This window comes from Aethalodelphis obliquidens, unplaced genomic scaffold (genome assembly GCF_003676395.1).
Source record: "Aethalodelphis obliquidens isolate GAN/ISIS:26980383/991018 unplaced genomic scaffold, ASM367639v1 scaffold39, whole genome shotgun sequence".
NCBI classification, from domain to species: Eukaryota; Metazoa; Chordata; class Mammalia; order Artiodactyla; family Delphinidae; genus Aethalodelphis; species Aethalodelphis obliquidens.
In genome coordinates, this window is record NW_020837983.1 from 17,268,543 (window position 1) to 17,279,489 (window position 10,947).

The window sequence follows — 10,947 nt, forward strand, 5'->3', positions numbered from 1 at the left end:
TCTGAGCACTTTGTTCATACCATTTGTGTAGTGCTTTTCATATTCTATCGTAATTAATAACATACAGGTCTGCTCTTATCCATATCTGCCCATATCCATATTATGGGGTAAATAGAGCAAGGACTGTGACTGTGATATATATAACTTTATAGAGTCTAATATAAGTTTTCAATAATTATTTAGAGAAATCGTGTAATGAAAGCAGTACAAAAATTCCCAGAAGATGCAGCATGTATGTATCACAGCAATCAAAATCCTCTCGCAGTGTGTCAGCTAATGGTTTCCCCACTGTGTGACACTTGAGGAACCTTCTGGGAAATAAGGATTAGCATTAGTGCCAAGATTCCCCCCAAGGTGATCTAAGCACTTCACACCATTTTGGTTGTCAGGCCTCACTGTTCACAGCTCATCCTTCTTGCCAGAACACTGGGCCAGCTTATTGTACTTAGCAATATAGATTGTGAGCTAACACTTGGCTGATGTCTAATTTAAAAGATTGACTGTGCATTAAAAGCCCTACAAGACCAAAACAAAAAACAAAATGGCTTGAATAAATCATTCCAAGATCAATCTCTTCTCTGATTATCATTTTGGATTTGAGTCTCTAAAATTAACACATTTAATAATATTCTCTGTCCTCCATGCTCATGTGGAAAATAATACATTATTCAGAGACATAAAACACAAGTCCAGAGTTAAAATATCTGAGTGGGGGGAAAGGTTTTTCTAGACCGATATACCTCCGTGGATGATGTATTATTAGAATCACCTGGAGGTACTTAAGACTCAGGTTCTCAAGCTCACCCACGGCTTACTAAATGAGAATCCCTAGCAATGAGGACCCTGGAATCTGCTTTTTCATACAGGATGCACTGGTGGTTCTTGTATATGAAAACATGACAGCCACTGATTTATGTTAACATTCAGGAAATTCAGCTTGAATAAGAAAGTACAGCAAATGTGAAGATCTCATGAAATGTCAAGCTTCACCAAATCACCAAATCCCTACTGTGTGCTGCTGCCCTCTTTTGTACTCTCTAGGCAGTGATATTTTTGGTTTGGCTAGGCACCTTGCACAATGTCATGCTTGCAAAGATGCCAAGGATATTGCAAGCTTTGGACAACTGTGGAGAACTGAAATGTGGTTAGCTAGTGATTGATTCACTTTCCCTTAGGCTGTACATTGAGTTTCCCAGTTCTAATTAGAGCTACACTTTCCTGTGCATCACAGGCCTCATTAGGAATAATGGTCATGGGAAGGAAAAGAAAGCAACATAGTTTGTCTTGGGGGGTCAAGTAATATGGAGGATTGGATCAAAATTGTACTTTACCCTTCATGCCCGTTTGTTTTGCGTTTTTAAATGCCTGTCTTTTGAGTAGATCCAGTTGCCTTTGCAGTTCTTCTTTTCACAGCACTGTAAGCGCATGGCATAAAGGTAAAAATCAAGAGCCACACACTCTACTCTTCCTCTTTACCCACAATAGACAAGTCAGCTCAGTATGATTTGGGAGTCATTGTGCCTTATAAATGAATCTATATATTAACAGATTTACTGCAAAATTATAGTCTCTAGTGGAAAGAGCGTTTGTTTTCAAGTCAGGATCTATGTTTAAGACCCACTTCATCTTTTCTTAGGTGTACAACCTTAATGAAGCATTTCACTTCTCCTTTCTGAACCACGGTTTTATTTGCAAGAGGAGAATAAGAATTCCTACTTTCAGGTTGTTGTCATAAGGATAAAAGAAATAATATTGAAAAAGTGTTAGAATATTGTCTTGGGATTTAATAACATGTCATTAATTCAATCATCAAATAATGAAGCATCTATGATTTCCTACTATGTGGTATCAATAACTGTGTTGCTCTGGAAAATACTAAGAGAAGTACAGTTATCCTTAAGCTACTATGGTGTTTACAGACAAGATAAAAATTGAAACACACAAACTATAACAATACTGTATAGACGTTATTTAAGTAATAATACAAAATACATCATTAGGCAGTATGTGATCAAGTGCTAGAGTAAGTGTTTAATTTTAAAAATGCAACAAATAAAAGAAGTGAAGAAATAATTTAGTGGCCAGAAAAGCAATTTGCTAAGATCACCTTGAAAATTCCTGAGGCACTTGTGAAAGTATATTCACTCAAAAAAATATTTCCTGATTGTCTACTACAAGCAGGCACTATACTAGGCTCTGGGAAACAGTGCTAAACAAGACAGAAAAGATTCCTGTTGCCATGGAGCCTGTATTTTAATGGCAGGAGAAAGACAAAGAGAATAAATTTATGTTCACAACTAATGTAATTCCAGGCAGTGAGTGATAAATTCTAGGGTAAGCCATTAGAGTAGGACTAGTTGGTGGTTATTTTAGAAATAGAGAGTCAAGGAATACCTCTCTCTCGAGGGAATGTTTGAACAGAGACCTAAATGAAGTAAGAGAGTGAGCCAGGGAAAGGTCAGAGGGAAGGCAAAGGAGCAGCAAGTACAAAAGCAGGAATGAGCTTGGAGTGCAAGATCCTGCAGGAAGAGCAGTGTGGCTGGAATGAGGAGCAGAGCAGGAGACTCAGTAAGAGGTTAAAGTGGAAGCCAGACCCCACAGAATGTCTCAGCCATCAAAAGGGAGAATTTTACTCTAAATTGTGATGTGAGCCCATTACAGGATTTTGAGCAAAGGAGTGGCATAATTTACTTATTTCCTCTAAGATAATCATGTATGGAGAACAGACTCTGAAAGGAGAAAATAAATATGAGATCAGTTAGTATATTAATACAGTGGTCTAGGAAAGATGACAGTGGCTTAAGCTCTAGGAGATGAGAAATGAAACTAAAAAGATAGTCATTAAAAGAAGACATTAGGGTTTCCCTGGTGGTGCAGTGGTTGAGAGTCTGCCTGCTGATGCAGGGGACACGGGTTCGTGCCCCGGTCCGGGAGGATCCCACATGCCACGGAGCGGCTGGGCCCGTGAGCCATGGCTGCTGGGCCTGCGCGTCCGGAGCCTGTGCTCCGCAACGGGAGAGGCCACAGCAGTGAGAGGCCCGCGTACGGCAAAAAAAAAAAAAAAAAAAAAAAAAAGAAGACATTAAAGAGACTATCGAAAGGAGAAATGATGAAAAATATAACAGGCTGGTGGACAATAGGGGAAAAGTAAAGAGGATAAAGAAGAAATGAATTAGAGCTGGGGTGAGAAATAGGGAGTTCAGTAAGAGTAATTATTTGGGTAACAGAATGTAAAGACCTAGAATCTGGAGCCCACACACTTGAATTTGAATGCCAAGTCCACCACTCACTACCCATATGCTTTTGGAAATGTTATTTAACATCTCTAAGCCAGTTTTCTCATTCGTAAAATAAGAATAATAACATCTACATCATAGAGTTGTGAGAGTCAAATGAGAAAACATACCAATTTCCCGACACATGTAGGTCCTCCAAAAAATGTTTTTACCCTTACACCCGCCCCATTAAATTTAACCTTTATTCATCTCCTTTTAATAACAAGAAAACTCTAAATGCCATTATTTAGAAACAAAGTTTCTTTATGGAAACTTTGTTGTAGTGAATCCACAATTATAGTTTATTTTAATTACTGTATTCTCCAATAATTCAAGGAGAGTTCTAAAAACTGGCCTAGCTTTATAGAAATTCAGGAGAAGATTTCTAGGCAAACTGTGTGGCATGGTCAGATCACTTTAAGGGAATCTCTGTACCAAGCCCTGTTTACCAGATGGGGCTCAGTCTTGGGTCCACTGAAACTGTGAACTGTTAGCAGGAACACTGTGGGGAGATTTTGACTGTCTGGGACACTGTATAAGGGGAGGCGAGCTTTAAGGTAATCAAAGCATAAACTCCATAGGGCTTTATGGATTAAGGTCACAGCCCCTCAATGAATACGTAATGCCCTAAAGATGATTCCCATTTGCTCATCCAAAAGGGAAAATGGACCAGCAGAAGGGAGGTGGCTTTTATTTCCATTGTGCTGTACTAAGAAACTCCAGGGCTTACTGCAATTTCCTACCAGCGCCTCTCCCTTTAAGTACAGCCTCCTATCCCTGTAGCATGTAGGAAAATTGAAGTTTTCTAAATATTAGGACGAACTCCATTAAAGAGTTGAAGATGAGACGTTGAGTCAGAGCTCCCACGTATAAGATATAGCTCAAGGCTTGGTCTTTCATACTGTTAGAAGTACTTTATTAGATAATGGACACAGGGCCAAACTAAAACAAAAAATACCGTTGGTACAATATTGGTGTAATATGCAAAAAAGAACTTGGGGTTGGAGAAGGGGAGGTAAAAGCACATAAGAAGATTAAATCTCACAAGTTAGGAAATGAAGCAGGCAAGTACTTTAAATCAATCAACAGTTTTTTCATATTCCCCAAAAAACACCAAGGCTCAGTTGAAAATAGTGGCCATTGAATTAATTTAGACACACCACATAAAACATTATCTATCAGTCCCTTAATTGCTCTGTGTTGCTGAGTAAAGCTATTTCTTCTGATTTAGAGTCCCAACTAAAAAGTCCTGTGGTCCAAACAAACGGGAGAATTTTGATAACCGATGCGTTGGTCCCTTAGAGCCGATGATGTCAGATATTACCAATGACCATACTTTCTATAGTACAAGTGATAAATTGAATCATGGCAAGAAAAAAAAATTCCCCCTGGCTCGTAGGTATTTTGATTTGAAAATCAAATCATCTTCCTGATTTCTATGAAGATTTTAATCAAACTACAGAAAATACGAAAGATCGTTGATATTTTGTTCAAACAGAAGTGGACTTTGCTTATCTATCTGTATATTCAGCAGATGTACTATACAAATATAAATTTTGTAAAATTCCAATCTAGAAACTTCTTATCAAACAAAATAGAAAGGTCTTACCTGCTATGTTCTACACACCTGTACACAGCAGTATTGGGGAAAAAAAAGGAGTGTGATTTTCTTGCCCGTAATATTGAGGCTTTCATAGTGAAAACATTGGTCACTTTTCAATTTCCTTAAAATGCACAGAAGCACTTAATAAGATTGACTTTATAGAAATGGAAAGAGATTGTGTCCTTAGACATGTGCCCACAAGATGGGTATCATTGCTACTAGCCATAGAAAAGATGCTAAAATGTTAGCTTACTGTAAAATCATATTTTCAAACTGTGAGACAAGAAGAATGTCCTTCTCTAATATGAAAATGCATCCAGAGGGAGAATGGATAAAAGATTACAGTAAAACAGAATTGTATATGCTGTTTCTCTGAAATTGTTCAATGATCTTTGAAGAGGCCATAAGGAAACTGGAAAAGGATGGACTGGGTGCACATGAATCATTCAATGTTATGTGTGGGCTTCAACAAAACTCATACAGTGAAAAACAAAATGACTCTTTTTTTTTTTGGAGAAATAAGACTGCTTTAAAACTCAGAAAATGGTAGCCAAGTTAAATAGGACTTTCTCATTTCTTTACTAAAACTACCTTATTTGGAATCCAACTTCAAGTTCACAAGTTCAAATTACCTCTATGCCTTAAATGCTGAAAAGGACATTTAACTTATGATGACATCCTGTGTGCTTGATTGTTTATAAATGATGAACAATTAAAAAAACAAAACAAAACCCCAAAAAAGTTTAAAAAAATGAAAAAAAATGGTGAACAATTTAGTTATGGATAACCTACCTGATTGACTTCTACATGCAAAGGATCTGATTGATAAGCAGCTGGTCTACCAAAACAAGTGTATAGATACAACATGAATGGACATTTTGGGAGAGCCAGAAACTAATTCTTAAAAGTCTAAAAACCTGCTGTTACTACAGAGTAAAATCCCAAGTATTCAATGCCCAACTTGTTGAGAAGATATTGGGATCAATGTCGTCACATTGGATTGACATCAGAAATCCGTGGGCTTATAGCTATAATATTTAATATCTTTGAATGGTAATTAGACTTATCATGGTGATCATTTTGAAATGTATAGAAATATTGAATCACTATGGTGTGTAACATGCTCTAATAGTAGAGCCTAGCTGTAGATCAATTATACTTCAGAAACAAACAAACAAACTCTTAGAAAAAGAGATCAGATTTGTGGTTATGGAGGTTGTGGAAGGGAGAATTGGATGAAGGCAAACGTACAAACTTCCAGTTATAAGTAAGTACTAAGGACATAATGTACAACATGATAAATATAATCACCACTGCTAATGTTATAAGTGAAAGTTGTTAAGAGAGTAAATCCTGAGTTCTCATCACAAGAGAAAAATTTTTTTTCTATTTCCTTAATTTTATATCTATATGACTAGATGGATGCTCTCTAAACTTACTGTGATAATCATTTCACGACATACATAAGTCAAACCATTATGCTGTACACCTTAAACTTATACAGTGCTCTATGTTAATTGTATCTCAATAAAATTAGAAGGAAAAGATTTAAAAGAAAGAGCAGAGCTGCAAATCAAAATGAATTTTACATTCAACTATATTTACTTTTACCACTACATAAAAGAAAAAAAGGATGTCCTAAGGCAAAGGCTTCAGGCATTCAGAGAAGTATTATTGGAAAAGGAAACTGAAAGAGTAAAACTATTCTACCGTATCGTAAGATAGAAAGAAACATCTCATTGTTACTTTTTTATTAGATATAGGCAATATCTGTTTAATTAGTATGGATCTTAAAAATACACATTACTATATCCTGGAATTATTTAATATCCAATTAAGAGAGTTAAATCATTGCATCAGAGGGAAGAAATATCGAAATATTGTTAAATCTTCCTCACACATACAATTAATTGGTCTTACTATTAATTACTACTAATTGTCACTATTAACTAGTTATATTGCTTTGGTTGAAACAATAGCATTTATATAACAGAAAAGTAAATAATACAGAATTTAATATAATTTCAAATAAACACCCATTTTTCATATCTTTATTTTAAAGTAGTAACATATAAATTATTTATCATATACTATAGATAACTATCTCCCAGGTGGGAGCTCTATTAAGTTGTTCACCTTAATTCTCTCCCAGACCAATCCGGTTCCCTTAACCACCTGGTGCTCCCTAGATCACGCTTCAGTAAACCTCCTTCACATAACTTCCTGTCAGCCAAAGTCCGATTCTGGGGAAGCCAATGACAATGACCAGCACAGAAATGGCTCCTTGCTTCATGAACTTACCGTCTAGGAGGAAAGAAAAACATCAAACATGTAATTCCAAAAAATGTATGTAGAGAGGAAGGATAGGGGATCTATAGAGAATTAGAGAAAGTCCAACTGGAAGAGCCAATCTGGCCAGGGAAGGCTTTCCTGAGGAAGAGACAGCTAGTTAATTCTCTGGAGGCTAAAAGGAAAACCACCTGCAAGCCCAGGTTTGCAGTATTGGAATAAGTTTAGGGTTGCAAATTAGTTGCCTACAGGGCAAATTCAGGCTGATGGCAGACTTTGTTAGGCCATTATAGAGTTTTGTAAAAACTCAGACACAGTACAGTCTTTTTTTTAATCAGGAGATTTTTTATTTAAATGTTTGATTTCTGGCCTCTTTTGAAAAATAATAAATTTAGCAATACTAGGCCTAAATCCCACATTACAACAATCAGTGGGAAGTGAGGAGCCACTGACCACCTTAGGTGACTTACACCTTTTCTACTTCACATGGTCCCCTCACCACCCAGTCTTTCATTAGTTTAGAAAGACTTCCACTAGATATACCAGTCTTTCTGAGAACAATCTTCCCACCTCTATGACTAGCTCTGAGAAGATTCCTTTAAAGTATTCTGCTTTTTAAGAAACTAGTGATTACCTAACTACCGCTTTTGCTTTGTGTTCAGACAGTACTGAGTTGGCATCCTAGCTTCACTATACGTTTTTGGTCAGATTATTTAAACTTGCAGAGCCTCAGTTTTCTTATCTGGAAAAAAAGCAATTTTGCAAGGTTGTTGAGGGATTATGTAAAGTGTCTACCACTTTATATACAAAAACAACAGTAAAATAATTATTATAACAAGGCAAGATTTATCTGCTATGGTATTCTAGTATTCTTATTTAGCCTTGGACATTTACCTGTTCCCAGAATAATTTCTGAGAGAGAGACAGAGACATTTTAATTGAACCCAAATAACACAGAAATACTTCCAAATATCCAGCTATCTAGCTCTCAGCTGGCTAGCCATTTAAAAAAATAATAAGGAGCTCAGAATAAACCTTTTCGTTGCTGGCTAAATTCTATTGATAGAAGCATTCAAATAAAATGTTAAACTTATTGATTTTAGTCCCCACCTGCTCGGCTTGCATCTTATTTCCTCGACAGCAGGATTAAAAGAGAAAGAGCCATGAGTAATGGAATGTCTGGGGCAGATTTCGGGCACAAGAGATAAACTCCAGGTGTCTAAACTTGCATATATATCAGCCTATATCTCTTTCTGATCTTCCTAGTAGGAGTACATTCCTTTGGTTTATCCTCACTTGATCTCTTCCATTTTCCCACTGAGGACTGACCAGACTCTGCTTTAACCATATCCTCGATAGCAGAATGAATTCCATCGTCTCTTTTGGTGGGGTGTCATTTGTCAACTGGAATAAGGGCCTCAATTGTGATGAGGAAGCCCTGAATATCGATAGACAACTGCCGACTATCAATGCCTCACTCTTGCCTTGTGCCTGATACCCCAGCCCAGCTAGCTAGGTGTCAGAGGTAACATTCCTCTCCCAGGTTTCAATACCCTTCGTCATGACCCCTTGACTCAGCTTCATGACTTCCATTATTTGTTTGTTTTTTTTGTTTTTGTTTTTCATTATTATTTGTTTTTATATATTGAGGAAGGTGAGATTTTTAAGCTTATAGGAGGAAAAAGTAACCAATTGGATGCCGTTTAGCACTGAAAAAGAAATGGATTGAATATCACCTTATTTGTTTTAATTCCTGCTACTCCACAACATACAATATCCTCTGGTTGAGCTTGCTAACTTCCTGGACCCCATTCACTCTTACTTTTAAGTGATTTTACTTTTTATTATGAAATATGTCATCCATAAAAAAGAATATATAAAGCATACATGTACACTAAAAAAAAAAACAAACCTGGGGACTTCCCTGGTGGCAGTGGTTGGGAATCCACTTGCTGGTGAGGGGGACGCCGGTTCGATCCCTGGTCTGGGGGATCCCACATACCACAGAGCAGCTGAGCCCACACACCACAACTACTGATGCCCGCGTGCAGCAACGAAGACACAATGCAGCCAAAAATAAATAAATAAAATTTGTAAAGCAAACACCCAAGTTCTCATACACACCCCCATTATGAAATGATAGAACATTAATACTTCATGAGACCTTCCCTTCCTTTCCCCAGATGTAACCACTATTTTAACTTTTGCAATAATAATTGTTAATAGCTTTATAATTTACATATGTTATCTGTAACAATGTAATTTAGTTTTGCCTAGCTTAGAATTTTATATAAATAGAATAATAATAGCTTTTATTTTGTGACTTGCTTATGTTACTCCATAGTTTGTGAGATTCATCCACACTGATATATAGGTACAATTAGTTAATATTCTCTGCTGTATAGTAATCCGTTGTATTACTTTACTATATTGCAGTTTCTTGTATGCATGCCACTGCTGGTGGACATTCACTTCTCCATACGCACTTTGTTCCACTTATGCCTTCATGCCTTTGTCCCAGTCTAAGACACTCTCCTTTTTCCCTTCTCATGTATTCAATTCTCTCAAAAATATGAGTATTGTTTTTCCTGATTCTTCCTCACCAATTCACTGTCTGTTCTCTGGGTTACTAATGCATGCCTTCATTAATTAATCAAATACTTTGAGTACTTAGTGCTAGAAACCTAGCCTCAATACTACACAGTTTAATATTCAGTATTGCTCACAAATCTTTTACCAACACTGTTGGACTCATAATAGTGCTCAATTAGTATGTGTTCATCCTTGGTTGAGAATAATAGCAATAACAATAGTTATAGTAGTAGTAGTAGTAATAGCTGACATTTATTGTGTACTTACTATGTGCAAGCCACTGTTCTAAGAGCATTACAAGTATTAACTTAGTTGATCCTCACAACACCACTATGAAATATGCTTATCCTCATTTTATAGATGAGAAAACTAAGATCAGAGAAAGTATGTCGTGTGCCCAAAGTCACAGAGCTAGTGAGTGTTAGAAGAGAAGGAATAATAGCAACTTAAATATGATCTAGTTTTTCCATGCTGATTTATAAAGGTATAATCATAACATTAATAGTAACAAGTATCACTTGTTGAGTATCCTCACTGTACCAAAAGCTAAACTCAGCCCCCTTACATGATCTCATTAATTCTCACAATAATTTGTTATGCTGGGTACTATATTTCCAACTTAAAAGCAAGGAAACTGAGGCACATAGAGGTTAACCAACTTGCCTAAATAGATAATAAGTGGCAGGCTGAGGTATGAACCTAAATACGTCTGACATCAACATCTATGCTCTGCCATAACACCGTTACTTCCCTGTAGATTTCACCAGCCCTTTGGCATTGATGCTTTTCCTTGTTTAATCCTAACTTTTCTCCTACTCCCCTCCCTCTCTTCCTCTTCCCCCTCCTCCTGCTTCTTCTTTTTACTGCCTTTCATTACAGGATGTGATGGGAAATAAAACCTATCAAGTTCAACCTTCCAATGTGCAATGACATCAAGGAAAGAGAGGTCATCACTGGTTGGAGTGACAGTATTGTATGCTCCATAGAAATTTTTTATCCATACTATTCTGCTCTCTGTGTATGTCACCATAAGTGATTGGGTGTAGTACAGGAAGAAAAAGTGAGTGTGACCATGGACCCTGCTAGTAGGACTCTGGTGAATATCAAGACAGTCTCTTCTCCCACCAATCCTTCAGATTATTCACTTCCTCCTTGTTTCCTGAGAGTAGAAGTTACCAGCTGGATCCT

The 10,947-nt window shown here is 36.9% G+C and overlaps 1 long non-coding RNA gene across 3 annotated transcripts in view; it reads right to left on the reverse strand.

Annotated features, from left to right (window-relative positions):
* LOC113633434 (uncharacterized) overlaps positions 1-9,130 on the reverse strand; it is a 36,156-nt gene extending 27,026 nt beyond the window's left edge. For all 3 annotated transcript variants that reach the window (XR_003438200.1, XR_003438199.1, XR_003438201.1), the window contains exons 1-2: positions 9,080-9,130; positions 7,015-7,182 (exon numbers count right to left, since the gene is read on the reverse strand). This is a non-coding gene — a long non-coding RNA (uncharacterized LOC113633434). The remainder of the gene's footprint in view (positions 1-7,014; positions 7,183-9,079) is intronic.
* Between the last annotated feature and the right edge of the window lie 1,817 nt (positions 9,131-10,947).